Raw genomic sequence first — 9753 nt, 5'->3', positions numbered from 1 at the left:
AGCTATTGGTCCCGGTGACGTAGCGCTTCACAGTCAGAACGTCCCTCCTCACAGCAGTGCCAATAGCGCTGTACTGAGAGAGCGGGGAGGAGCATCCCCCCTCCCCCTAGTGAAGAGCTATTGGTCCCGGTAACGTAGCGCTTCACAGTCAGAACGTCCCTCCTCACAGCAGTGCCAATAGCGCTGTACTGAGAGAGCGGGGAGGAGCATCCCCCCTCCCCCCTAGTGAAGAGCTATTGGTCCCGGTAACGTAGCGCTTCACAGTCAGAACGTCCCTCCTCACAGCAGTGCCAATAGCGCTGTACTGAGAGAGCGGGGAGGAGCATCCCCCCCTCCCCCTAGTGAAGAGCTATTGGTCCCGGTAACGTAGCGCTTCACAGTCAGAACGTCCCTCCTCACAGCAGTGCCAATAGCGCTGTACTGAGAGAGCGGGGAGGAGCATCCCCCCTCCCCCTAGTGAAGAGCTATTGGTCCCGGTGACGTAGCGCTTCACAGTCAGAACGTCCCTCCTCACAGCAGTGCCAATAGCGCTGTACTGAGAGAGCGGGGAGGAGCATCCCCCCCTCCCCCTAGTGAAGAGCTATTGGTCCCGGTAACGTAGCGCTTCACAGTCAGAACGTCCCTCCTCACAGCAGTGCCAATAGCGCTGTACTGAGAGAGCGGGGAGGAGCATCCCCCCTCCCCCTAGTGAAGAGCTATTGGTCCCGGTAACGTAGCGCTTCACAGTCAGAACGTCCCTCCTCACAGCAGTGCCAATAGCGCTGTACTGAGAGAGCGGGGAGGAGCATCCCCCCCTCCCCCTAGTGAAGAGCTATTGGTCCCGGTGACGTAGCGCTTCACAGTCAGAACGTCCCTCCTCACAGCAGTGCCAATAACGCTGTACTGAGAGAGCGGGGAGGAGCGGGGAGGAGCATCCCCCCCTCCCCCTAGTGAAGAGCTATTGGTCCCGGTAACGTAGCGCTTCACAGTCAGAACGTCCCTCCTCACAGCAGTGCCAATAGCGCTGTACTGAGAGAGCGGGGAGGAGCATCCCCCCCCTCCCCCTAGTGAAGAGCTATTGGTCCCGGTGACGTAGCGCTTCACAGTCAGAACGTCCCTCCTCACAGCAGTGCCAATAGCGCTGTACTGAGAGAGCGGGGAGGAGCATCCCCCCCTCCCCCTAGTGAAGAGCTATTGGTCCCGGTGACGTAGCGCTTCACAGTCAGAACGTCCCTCCTCACAGCAGTGCCAATAGCGCTGTACTGAGAGAGCGGGGAGGAGCATCCCCCCTCCCCCCAGTGAAGAGCTATTGGTCCCGGTAACGTAGCGCTTCACAGTCAGAACGTCCCTCCTCACAGCAGTGCCAATAGCGCTGTACTGAGAGAGCGGGGAGGAGCATCCCCCCTCCCCCTAGTGAAGAGCTATTGGTCCCGGTAACGTAGCGCTTCACAGTCAGAACGTCCCTCCTCACAGCAGTGCCAATAGCGCTGTACTGAGAGAGCGGGGAGGAGCATCCCCCCCTCCCCCTAGTGAAGAGCTATTGGTCCCGGTGACGTAGCGCTTCACAGTCAGAACGTCCCTCCTCACAGCAGTGCCAATAGCGCTGTACTGAGAGAGCGGGGAGGAGCATCCCCCCCTCCCCCTAGTGAAGAGCTATTGGTCCCGGTGACGTAGCGCTTCACAGTCAGAACGTCCCTCCTCACAGCAGTGCCAATAGCGCTGTACTGAGAGAGCGGGGAGGAGCATCCCCCCTCCCCCCAGTGAAGAGCTATTGGTCCCGGTAACGTAGCGCTTCACAGTCAGAACGTCCCTCCTCACAGCAGTGCCAATAGCGCTGTACTGAGAGCGGGGAGGAGCATCCCCCCTCCCCCTAGTGAAGAGCTATTGGTCCCGGTAACGTAGCGCTTCACAGTCAGAACGTCCCTCCTCACAGCAGTGCCAATAGCGCTGTACTGAGAGAGCGGGGAGGAGCATCCCCCCCTCCCCCTAGTGAAGAGCTATTGGTCCCGGTGACGTAGCGCTTCACAGTCAGAACGTCCCTCCTCACAGCAGTGCCAATAGCGCTGTACTGAGAGAGCGGGGAGGAGCATCCCCCCCTCCCCCTAGTGAAGAGCTATTGGTCCCGGTGACGTAGCGCTTCACAGTCAGAACGTCCCTCCTCACAGCAGTGCCAATAGCGCTGTACTGAGAGAGCGGGGAGGAGCATCCCCCCCTCCCCCTAGTGAAGAGCTATTGGTCCCGGTGACGTAGCGCTTCACAGTCAGAACGTCCCTCCTCACAGCAGTGCCAATAGCGCTGTACTGAGAGAGCGGGGAGGAGCATCCCCCCCTCCCCCTAGTGAAGAGCTATTGGTCCCGGTAACGTAGCGCTTCACAGTCAGAACGTCCCTCCTCACAGCAGTGCCAATAGCGCTGTACTGAGAGAGCGGGGAGGAGCATCCCCCCTCCCCCTAGTGAAGAGCTATTGGTCCCGGTAACGTAGCGCTTCACAGTCAGAACGTCCCTCCTCACAGCAGTGCCAATAGCGCTGTACTGAGAGAGCGGGGAGGAGCATCCCCCCCTCCCCCTAGTGAAGAGCTATTGGTCCCGGTAACGTAGCGCTTCACAGTCAGAACGTCCCTCCTCACAGCAGTGCCAATAGCGCTGTACTGAGAGAGCGGGGAGGAGCATCCCCCCCTCCCCCTAGTGAAGAGCTATTGGTCCCGGTGACGTAGCGCTTCACAGTCAGAACGTCCCTCCTCACAGCAGTGCCAATAGCGCTGTACTGAGAGAGCGGGGAGGAGCATCCCCCCCCTCCCCCTAGTGAAGAGCTATTGGTCCCGGTGACGTAGCGCTTCACAGTCAGAACGTCCCTCCTCACAGCAGTGCCAATAGCGCTGTACTGAGAGAGCGGGGAGGAGCATCCCCCCTCCCCCCAGTGAAGAGCTATTGGTCCTTGTAACGTAGCGCTTCACAGTCAGAACGTCCCTCCTCACAGCAGTGCCAATAGCGCTGTACTGAGAGAGCGGGGAGGAGCATCCCCCCCCTCCCCCTAGTGAAGAGCTATTGGTCCCGGTGACGTAGCGCTTCACAGTCAGAACGTCCCTCCTCACAGCAGTGCCAATAGCGCTGTACTGAGAGAGCGGGGAGGAGCATCCCCCCTCCCCCCAGTGAAGAGCTATTGGTCCCGGTGACGTAGCGCTTCACAGAACGTCCCTCCTCACAGCAGTGCCAATAGCGCTGTACTGAGAGAGCGGGGAGGAGCATCCCTCCCCTCCCCCTAGTGAAGAGCTATTGGTCCCGGTAACGTAGCGCTTCACAGTCAGAACGTCCCTCCTCACAGCAGTGCCAATAGCGCTGTACTGAGAGAGCGGGGAGGAGCATCCCCCCCTCCCCCTAGTGAAGAGCTATTGGTCCCGGTAACGTAGCGCTTCACAGTCAGAACGTCCCTCCTCACAGCAGTGCCAATAGCGCTGTACTGAGAGAGCGGGGAGGAGCATCCCCCCCCTCCCCCTAGTGAAGAGCTATTGGTCCCGGTAACGTAGCGCTTCACAGTCAGAACGTCCCTCCTCACAGCAGTGCCAATAGCGCTGTACTGAGAGAGCGGGGAGGAGCATCCCCCCCTCCCCCTAGTGAAGAGCTATTGGTCCCAGTAACGTAGCGCTTCACAGTCAGAACGTCCCTCCTCACAGCAGTGCCAATAGCGCTGTACTGAGAGAGCGGGGAGGAGCATCCCCCCCTCCCCCTAGTGAAGAGCTATTGGTCCCGGTAACGTAGCGCTTCACAGTCAGAACGTCCCTCCTCACAGCAGTGCCAATAGCGCTGTACTGAGAGAGCGGGGAGGAGCATCCCCCCCCTCCCCCTAGTGAAGAGCTATTCGTCCCGGTAACGTAGCGCTTCACAGTCAGAACGTCCCTCCTCACAGCAGTGCCAATAGCGCTGTACTGAGAGAGCGGGGAGGAGCGGGGAGGAGCATCCCCCCTCCCCCCAGTGAAGAGCTATTGGTCCCGGTGACGTAGCGCTTCACAGAACGTCCCTCCTCACAGCAGTGCCAATAGCGCTGTACTGAGAGAGCGGGGAGGAGCATCCCTCCCCTCCCCTTAGTGAAGAGCTATTGGTCCTTGTAACGTAGCGCTTCACAGTCAGAACGTCCCTCCTCACAGCAGTGCCAATAGCGCTGTACTGAGAGAGCGGGGAGGAGCATCCCCCCCTCCCCCTAGTGAAGAGCTATTGGTCCTTGTAACGTAGCGCTGTACTGAGAGAGCTGGGAGGAGTGTTATTAATACAAGGGGGGGAGAGTTGGAGTGCTGGGGGGCGGAGGGCCTTCTACATGGACACAGCCCCGGCCAGGCTGACGGAATCGGAATGGAAACATCCGGAAAGAGCTCACCTATTCTCCAAAATATTTAGAACCCTGTATCCGATCTCCTCATCCCAGCTGGATCGATGGGGCCCTCCACCTAAGGAGGATGGCTCTAATTTGCAAGACCTGCTGGAAAGATGCGTAGACGGGACCCTCAGGGAATGTTATTCGGCCTGCTCTGCGCAAGCTTCGGTGGCCATATCCTCCACCATTGTAGCTGACAGTCTTTGTTCCCAACTTCAACAACTGGAACGAGATATCGATTCCAGGGTCCCTAAGGATGAGATTCTCTCATCAATGTCCTCCCTGTGCAAAGGCATGGCACTATCTACTGCCCCGGAGACTCCCCTGGCTTAGGCCCTGGAGGGTGGACACAGCCTCGAAGTTCGCCTTGTGTGCCCTTCCATTCGAGCCTGCAGGCTTTGGGCACGCCCTGGATGATTTGATGGAAGGTTTGGTGGACACCAAAGGCAAATCGTTACCCCAGGCTGCAAGAGGAAGACAAGGGCCCTCTGATGGAGGTCGTGGCTCTTTCCGTCCCAGACCACAGCCAGGTAGGCGTTCAAGATTCCGCCAAGAGACTCTGGACATGGTCGTGGTAGAGACGACCCCAAGAAGAAGCCTAACTTTTGACGGGTGCTCGCTCCCTGTGGCAGACATCCCTCTGGGAGGCCGCCTCTCCCACTTTCTTCCTGCGTGGCAAACTTCCATTCAAGACCCCTGGGTACTTCAAGTCATCGAGAGAGGTTACGCCATCAAATTATCTCAGCCACCTCCAGACCGCTTCGTGTCAACTCACCCCCGCCTGTCGCTCGACAGTCCATCTTGGAGAACTCCATTCGGGAGTATATTCAGAAGATAAGATAATCCTTTAATAGTCCCACAGTAGGGAAATTTCAGTATGTTACAGCAGCCTAGCAATACAGATACAGGATAATACACAGGAATATATTACAGGACACACAGACTGAGGAGAGAAGATATACTAGGAGGCCATAGCAGCTAAGGAGGAGAAGAAGAAAGAAGGAAGACTTCATAGTCATAGCCATTAGTTCTCTGTGCGGAGTGTCTCCACTTGGTCTGATGTAGATTATACAGCCTGGTCGCGGTTGGAAGGAAGGACTTGCGATAGCTCCTTCTCACACTTGGGGTGAAGCAGACGGTCACTTACACTGCTGCCAAGTCCCATCAAGGTCCCATAGATGGGGTGGGATTTGTTCTCCCGCATGGAGGTCACCACGGACAGTGTCCTTCTGTCACCCACCACCTGTACTGGGTCAAAGGGGCTCCCCAGGACAGAGCTGGCCCTCCTGACCAGCCTGTCAAGTCTATTTCTGTCCCTGGTTGATATACTGCTCCCCCAGCAGGCCAAACCGAAAAAGATGGCTGAGGCAACCACAGAGTTGAAGAAGGCCCTAAGAAGTGTCCCCTGGACTCCGAAGGCCCTAAGAAGTGTCCCCTGGACTCCGAAGGCCCTAAGAAGTGTCCCCTGGACTCCGAAGGCCCTCAGCCTCCTGAGCAGGTAGAGTCTGCTGTGGCCCTTTCTGTGCAGCGCCTCCAGGTGATCAGCCCAGTCTAGTTTATTATTGAGGAGCACACCCAGATACTTATAGGTCCTGACTATCTCACTGCATGTCCCTTGGATCTCCACCAGGGTTGGAGGGCGCCTTGGAAAAGGTCCCTCCTTTGTCGAGGAGTCGAGGTCTACTCACCAGTCTTTCTGGTGCCAAAAGCATCAGGAGGCTAGCAGATGATCATCGATTTGAGATACCTAAATTGCTTCATAAAGAAAAAGCGGTTCAGGATGTAGTACGTGGATTCGGTAGCTTGTTTCTTCAGCAAGGCGAGATGATGGTCACTCTAGATCTCAAGGATGCCTACTTACATGTACCCATTTTTCAACCACACAGGAAGTATCTCAGGATTGCCATCCAGATCTCCGGTCACAAGGAGCATTACTTGTTTGCCGCTCCAAGGTGGGGGCTCCGGTTGCTGCCGCCCTCAGACTTCAAGGTCTGTTCGTAGTTCCCTACTTGGACAACTGGCTAATAAAAGCTCAGTCAGTCATAGTCCTCCAACAACATCTTCAGATAGCCATTTCCTTTCTTCAGAGGTTAGGGTGGCTAATCAATTGGGAGCAATCCGAGGTAATTCCATCTACCCAGAAGAAGTTTCTGGATTCCTTCTAGACTCAGAGGCTCTGCAGATCTCTTTATCCATCCCAAGGAGGCAGAGGATAGAAACGGCAACTCGTTTTCTCTACCGAACCCGACGGGTGTCCATCAGAACAGCCATGAGAATCCTTGGCCTGATGTCATCTTCGGCCAGGGTAGTCAATTGGGCTTTATGGCATTTGCGTCCCCTTCAGATAGAAGTGTTGAGCACCTGGGACAGGTCTCCATGGGGATTGCACAAGAAGATCTGCCTTTCTCCCTCTACCCGTCTTTCCCTCAGATGGTGGATACACCTGAAAGATGGAAGGTCCTTAGTCTAACCAGAGTGGACTCTGTTGACAACGGATGCATCCCAAACAGGATGGGGAGCCCATTTAGACAAGAGGACTGTTCAAGGTCAATAGAGCAGCCTGGAAGTAGGATCTTCCAACCAAAGGGAACTCAAGGTGATATACCTGGCACTGCTACACTTCGCCCCTTATCTCAGGGGGAAAGCTGTCAAAGTGCGGATGGACAACATGACTGCAATGTTGAATCTGAACAAACAGGGAGGAACCAGGTCCAGACTTCTCCTGAAGATTATGAACCTAATCTTTTCCTGCGCAGAGAAGAACCTGACCCAGCTTTCCGCGGTTCACATCACGGGCTCTCTGAACATAGTAGCGGATCAGTTGAGTCCCAGTATTACCATATCAGGAGAATGGTCACTCAATCCAGAGGTGTTCCATCAAATTGTCCAGATGTGGGGCCTTCCAGAAGTGGACGTTATGGCAACCCGACTCAACGCCAAGGTGTTTCAATCCCTTGGCAGTGGATGCCCTGTCCATCCCTTGGAGGTTCAGGGTGGTTTACATCTTCCCTCCAATTCCCATCATACCCAGGGTATTGATGAAGATAAGACAGGACCAAGTCCAGGCGATTGCCAAAATCCCATTCTGGCCGAGAAGGACTTGGTTCGCCCAGCTCATACAGATGAGTAAAGGTGTATACTGGAGGCTTCCCCCTCTCCCAGACCTGGTCACTAAAGGAGGACTACGGTGCCAGGATCTGGTGAGACTAAAACTGACAGCCTGGAGGTTGACCAGTCCCTATTACTAAATAGTGGACTGTCAGAGGCCGTCCTGAGGACTCTTGCCCATGCCAGGGCAGAATCTACCAATAAGAACTATCTCAGGATCTGGGAGATCTTCAAAGCTTGGTGCCTTGGACATGGCTTGACGTTTTCCAATCCTTCTGTGAAATCAGTATTGGACTTCTTACAGGACGGCCTAGACAGAGGGCTAGCCGCTTCCACATTAAAGGTACAAGTGGCAGCCCTCTCCGCCTATCTGAGGAGGCCTTTGACGCAACATCCCTTGGTAAGTAGCTTTCTAAAGGGTGCTACGAGGATTAGACCTGCTGTTTCTGCTCCAGTTCAGCAGTGGGACCTTGGGACGGTCCTTTCAGGGCTCTGTGACTCCCCATTTGAGCCTTTAGAGGAAGTGGATCTAAAGTTCTTGACATAAAACGATCTTCCTTCTGGCCATCACATCAGCCAAGAGGGTGGGGAAGTTACAGGCCCTGTCATCTGAAGAGCCTTGCACCTCTTTCTTTGAAGATAGGGTACAACTGCGTTTTCTGCCGCAGTTTAGGCCTAAGGTGCCTTCTCTGGCAAATGTAAATCAAATTGTTTCTTTGCCAGTGTTCCTTCCTTCTCCCTCCTCTCCTGAGGAGATAAGACTTCATTCCCTTGACCTGGGTATATGTCTGCGCATTTACCTAGAACGTACGAGGTCTTTTAGAAGGTCTGAGAACCTCCTGACCTGGCTGGAAGAGTCAGAGGTCTGAAAGCTTCCAAATCCTCTATTTCCCATTGGGTTAGGGAAGCCATCAAGTTGGCCTTTTCTTCCCAAGGTTTTTCTCTTCCAGCTTGCCTAACGGCGCACTCTACTAGGGCAGTCTTGACTTCATGGGCGGAGAGGAGGTCCATTTGGACCTTTGGAGCAGATCTGCGCGGCAGCTTCCTGGTCCTCTTCCAACACCTTTGTGAAGCTCTACAGGTTGATCTCTCGTGCTTTGGATGCGACGGCCTTTGGATGGATGGTCTTGAGCTCTGTAAGTCAAGGAAACCCTCCCTAAGGGGATCACTTGATATCTCCCCACATTGTGCTGCTGTATGATGACAGGTAATGGTGGATTATGTAGATAATCTGTTTTCCCTTAGTCCTAACAGCAGCACAAGGCTCCCTCCCTATTGTATTTGATTACTATTGTATTAACACGCGGGGGCGGGCCCCTGTGCCCTCTTATCAGGCCTAGTCAGGCATATTAATTAATTGCTGATTAAAAATTCCGCCTGTCCTACCAGCACGCAGGGACAGAAATACCCCACATTGTGCTGCTGTTAGGACTAAGGGAAAACAGATTATCTACATAATCCACTATTATTACACACTGGTCACCATACTGTAAGGGATTAGGGGTATCACACACTAGATATTACACACTGGTCACCATACTGGAGGATTAGGGGTATCACACACTAGATATTACACACTGGTCACCATACTGGGGGGGGATTAGGAGTATCACACACTAGATATTACACACTGGTCACCATACTGGAGGGATTAGGAGTATCACACACTAGATATTACACACCGGTCACCATACTGGGAGGGATTAGGAGTATCACACACTAGATATTACACACTGGTCACCATACTGGGGGGGGATTAGGAGTATCACACACTAGATATTACACACTGGTCACCATACTGGGGTGATTAGGAGTATCACACACTAGATATTACACACTGGTCACCATACTGGGGGGATTAGGAGTATCACACACTAGATATTACACACTGGTCACCATACTGGGGGGATTAGGAGTATCACACACTAGATATTACACACTGGTCACTATACTGGAGGGGGATTAGGAGTATCACACACTAGATATTACACACTGGTCACCATACTGGAGGGATTAGGAGTATCACACACTAGATATTACACACCGGTCACCATACTGGAGGGATTAGGAGTATCACACACTAGATATTACACACTGGTCCCCATACTGGAGGATTAGGAGTATCACACACTAGATATTACACACTGGTCACCATACTGGAGGGATTAGGAGTATCACACACTAGATATTACACACTGGTCACTATACTGGAGGGGGATTAGGAGTATCACACACTAGATATTACACACTGGTCACCATACTGGAGGGATTAGGAGTATCACACACTAGATATTACACACT

The sequence above is a fragment of the Leptodactylus fuscus genome, unplaced genomic scaffold (genome assembly GCF_031893055.1).
Source record: "Leptodactylus fuscus isolate aLepFus1 unplaced genomic scaffold, aLepFus1.hap2 HAP2_SCAFFOLD_149, whole genome shotgun sequence".
NCBI classification, from domain to species: Eukaryota; Metazoa; Chordata; class Amphibia; order Anura; family Leptodactylidae; genus Leptodactylus; species Leptodactylus fuscus.
Note: the sequence above shows the minus strand (reverse complement) of the source record.